This window comes from Chrysochloris asiatica, unplaced genomic scaffold (genome assembly GCF_000296735.1).
Source record: "Chrysochloris asiatica unplaced genomic scaffold, ChrAsi1.0 scaffold00026, whole genome shotgun sequence".
In the NCBI taxonomy this organism is placed as follows: Eukaryota; Metazoa; Chordata; class Mammalia; order Afrosoricida; family Chrysochloridae; genus Chrysochloris; species Chrysochloris asiatica.
The window spans coordinates 9,478,611-9,483,842 of record NW_006408544.1 but is presented as its reverse complement, the minus strand read 5'-3'; positions in this window follow the sequence as shown (position 1 = coordinate 9,483,842).

Here is a 5,232-nt window from a genome sequence, read left to right as displayed (position 1 = left end):
AGCAAATAATCCAAGAAGCTGGATTATGTGACGAAACCATGGCATCAAAATTGGAGGAACACTCAATAACAACCTGTGATATGCAGATGATACAACCTTGCTTGCTGAAAATGAAGAGGACTTGAAATACTGATGAAGATCAAAGCCTTTGGTAGGGACTGTATCTCAATGTAAAGAAAATAAAATCTACAGCACTGGGCCAATAAATAGCATCATGATCTATGGAGAAAAGACTGTAGTGGTCAAACCATCAACACTCACTGAAGTAGTAGTCAAGGAATCAAACAACATATTTCATTGGGCAAATCTTCTGTAGAAGACCTCTTTAAAGAAGAGCAAAGATGTTAGTGTGAAAACTAAACTGTGCCTGACCCAAGCTATGGTATTTTCAATAACTTCATATGCATGTAAAAGTTGGAAAGTGAGTGAGTAAAAGGAAGACCATAGAAGAATTGATGCATTTGAGTTATAGTGTTGGAGGAGAATATTGAAAATACCGTGGATTGCCAAAAGAACAGAGTTCTGTGTTGGAAAAAGTATAGTCAGAATGCTCCTTGGAAGCCAGGATGGCCAGACTTCGTTTCTCATACTTTGGACATATTGTCAGTAGGGACCAGTCACTGGAGAAGGATATCATGTTTGGTAAAATGAAGGACAGGAGAAAAAGAGGAAGACCCCCAATGAGATGGATTGGCACAGTGACAGCTGCGATGGGCTCAGGTGTAGCAATGATTGTGCGGTAGGCCCAGGACAGGGTAGTGTTTCTCTCTGTTGTGCAGAGTCACTATGAGATGGTATTGACCCAATGGTACCTAACAACAAGAACAAATCAATCTGTATGCTGAGCACATATTCTGAGAAGCTGAACTATTTGAAGAAGAACATGGCATCAGGATTGGAGGAAGACTCATTAACAACCCGCAATATGCAGATGATACTACCTTGCTTGTTGAAAATGAAGAGGACTTAAAATAATTACTGTTAAAAATCAAAGACTAAATACCCTTTGGTATAGTTTGCACCTCAGCGTAAAAAGAGAAAAACCACACACACACACACAACAATCCTCACCTCTGGACCAGTAAACAACATTAGGGTAAATGGAAAAATTATTAAAATTGTCCAAGACCTCATTTTGCTTGAATCCACCATAAACACTCATGAAAGCGGCAGTCAAGATACCAAACTGCTGCACAAGACCTCATTAAAGCAAATCTCCTGCACATGACCTCTTTAGAGGGTGCAAGAGCAAAGACGTCAGTTTGAGGATTAAGGTATGTCTAACCCAAGTCATGGTATTTTCAATAACCTCATATGCATGCAAAAGTAGGACAGTGATAAGGAAGACCATAGAAGAATTGATGAATTTGAGTTATGGTGTTGAAGGGGAATATTAAAAGTGCCATGGACTGCCAGAAGAACAAACAAATCTGTTTTGGAAGAAGTACAGTAAAATACTCCTTAGAAGCCATGATGGCTATGCTTTGTCTCTCATACTTGGGACATGTTATCAGGAGGGTCCAGTCCCTGGAGAAGGACATCATGCTTGGTAAAGCAGAGGGTCAGAATAAGAGACAAGGATCCCTCAAGGAGATGGATTGGCACAGTGGTAGCAGCAATAGGCGTAGCAAGGACTGTGACGTTGACACAAGTAAACAGTGTTTACTTCTGTTGTGCATAAGGTCACATGATTTGGTAACACCTGGAAAGCATGTAACAACAGCTAATACTTGACACATGGAGCTCTAATGTTTCTCTTTCATTGGGAGTTACACCTTTTGCTGCCTTGTATTTTACATATTTGTTTAATCGTTTTTAAATTTTTCTTTAACCAAACCTCCTGAGCACCTACTTGGTAGATGCTTGGAATAGAACAATGAATAAAAAAGGTTCTCCACCCTGAAGGAGCAATACATAAGCAGTCAACTCTAAAGTAGCATGGGAATGCTATCAAGAAGGATGTCCTTGGGCAAATATAGAGGACAGGACAAGCAGCCCAGTCTTGAAGGAGGATGAAGAGAGACTTCCCAGAGCAGGCCATTAACTCTGGGTTTTGAAGGATAAGTAGGAGTTCTCTAGGAAGATAGTTGGAGAGACAGCACTCTAGACAGAAGAATAGCAGCATGTGTAACCTCTCCGTCTTTCCTGCTGGACTGTGCTCCCTGGCCCCCTAGCGCAGGGCTCTGCTCACAATAGACATTTAACATCTATCTCTTGAACTGGGGGCAAAAAAATTAAACTTTCTAGACAAGAAAAAATGGGGAAGCTGAGAACACAGTGTGGGTGGCTGCCACCTAGAGACAGAAAACATTGAAATCTTCAGGCTCCTCAAATGAATTGCAGATGGAGGGCAGCAACAGAGGCCAGCGAAATGGGGAAAGCCAAGCAATGCTGATTGTTTTTCTTTTTTAACAAAATCGGGTTGTTCTCTAGGGCTCATGCTCAGCTGGGAAGGGAAGCAATTTATGGCCAAAGGAAGTCGCCTGACAGTAAACAAAAATATAGTGACCCTCAAGTTCCCACTGGATGGAAGATAGATGGTACCGTCGTAAAAATGAGATTAATTTTAATAAGGACTTTCACCAAGCAACAGAGCCTGTTGGAGTGCTGATGACAGGCAGCGTGGCTGATGGATGGTGCTGACCCTACAGACTTGAAGACATTGGGAACAGTCGGAAGCTGGGAATTGGCCTCTAGCTGTGGCTGCGAGGCTGCTGTTTGTGCAGATTCTTTGTCATGCAGGTTGGTGTTGGGAGCTGGATGCTCACAGTCCAAAACTCTGAACTGTTCTTCATCTCTTACCAGGGTAAGAAGTTGCTATTTCCTTGATTTCTTGATATGGCACTGACAGTGCTTGCATGCCTCCAGGAATAAGAAGCTCACTACCTATAAAGACTATTAAGGAGCTCTGGTAGCGTAGTGGTTACGAATCGGGCTGCGAACCTTAAGGTCAGCGGTTCGAAACTACCAGCCGCTCCGCGGGAGAAAGATGAGGCTTTCTGCTCCCGTAAAGATCTGCAGCCTCAGAAACCCTGTACAGGGTTGCTATGGGTCAGAACCGACTCCACAGTACTTAACAACAACAACAACCTATAAAGAAAGTGGGGATGTACTCCTTGTGGAGTCACTCAGAAAATGTCCCTTTCCTACAGGACAATCCTACAAGGAACCATTCTTCATGTGAATCAGCGGAAATCAATTTCGTAAACATTATCTGAGAACTCCCGGTGCAACAAGCCTTTAGGGAGAGAGAGCTGAGTAAGAAGTGGGACCTGCCTCCAAGAGCTTCCAGAAGGGAATTTACGGGGCCCTGACCATGATCACAGAGCAAGCCCTTGACTCTGCTTTCTCACTGAGCCCTGATGCAGACCACAATCTGGACCCTGTTCCTCTTATAAACTCAACCCAAATCTTGAATGGCAAAGCACTGAACCTAATTATAGATTAAGTCCTGTGCCCATTCAGACTGGGCTAGATTGCAGTCTGGATCTTAATCCTTTTATAAACTGAGTTCTGATCTTGCTCACAACTGAGCCTTAACTCTAAACAGATGTCTATTGTTTTAGGATGAGGGAGGTGGCAGATGAGAATGTGTGTAGATGCCTCAGTGCAGTGCATCTGCATGCCTGGAACATGTCTGAATCCTCAATGGTTGAGGCAAACGTGCAAGTATTGTATGCATAGCTTTACTGTGTGAGCCAAGTTCTAGCCTTTGAAAGCATATGGGGGCCCTCCCCTATCTCTTATGCCCACCATGCTTCCCCTACCATGGCACTTGACTCCCACTGTGTCAGCATTTATGTGTACGTCCACTCTGCTGGCCACTGTTCTCTGTGAGGACCAGGTTTGTGTTTGTTCCTTATGATCCAGTAATTGACTCTTTCTTCCTTTTTAGCCACACTGCTAAACACCTACTGTGCATCAAGCCCTTGTCTGGGTATAGGGACACAGAGGCGCATGTTCTTATGACCTGTCCAGTGACTGGTGAGAATGCTGTTAGATTTTTAATCACTTCTTTAATCAACAAACCAATGAAAAGGATCACCTTTTCAAGCGATGGTGCCCCATGGGGTTTATGAGCTGAGCACCTGCAAACAAAATAAAACCAGGCCTCGTGATTCTCCACCATGTGACCCCCCTGGCACCAGACTGCTGGATTTCTTGTCAGCCATTTCCCCAATTATGTATCAATAGATGTCACACAACCAAGTCCTGGCTCCCAAGAGAGTGTTTGAAAAGTCAGTGATATTTGTCTAATGCAAACCAATGTCATGTCGGGAATTAGTTTGACTAATAGGCCTTTAATTAGATCCTTGTGAGGTCTGGGTTCCAAGCAGAGGCTTCCCAAAGTTTTTGTTGAGAAGATAAACTATCCCTTCACCCCAGATTGCCACCATAAATCTCCCTTCCAATGTTCACTCATAATGGCAGAGCAAGGCTTGTGTCTCCTGCCAATGTGAAGAGTTTTGTGCCAGATCATCCATGGGTTGAAGGCCTGGGGAGCCCCACTGCAGACTGGGACCTGTGATGGAGAAGCTAGGGAAGGTGCCTGGCCTGTGCCACCTCTCTCAGTTGGAGTTCTGAACTTTTCACCAAAAGAATAGAGGCATTTTTCCAAACCGTAACCGGAAATGCTCATTTTCTTCACCTCCATAACCACTTTCAGGACCAGTTCTGGGCAGAGCAGTGTGATCATCATCCAGGACATTTCTTGTTGAGGAAGGAACATGGAAACCAGAGAAATGTCTGAAGAATGAGGTCATCATGCCACCCAGGCCAGTGGGAGGGTATTTTACATGAAATAATGTATGTAGCCCACTAGGCACACTTGTTGTCAGGTGCCATCGAGTCAGTGACGACTCATAGCGACCTTATGCACAGCAGAATGAAACACTGCCCGAGCCTGGGCCAACCTCACTATTGTTGCCACGTTTGAGCACACTGATGCTGCCACTTGGCCAATCCGTCTTGCTGGGGGATCTTCCTCTTTTTCTCTGACCCTCCACCCTACCAAACATGATATCCTTCTCCAGCGACTGGCCCCTCCCGACAGTATGTCTGAAGTATAAGAGACGAAGTTTGGCCATCCTGGCCTCCAAGGAGCACTCGGGCTGCATTTCTTCCAACACAGATCTGTTGGTTCTATGGGTAGCCCGTGGCATTTTCAATATTCTCCTCCAACACCATAACTCAAAAGCATCAATTCTTCTATGGTCTTCCTTATTTACTGTC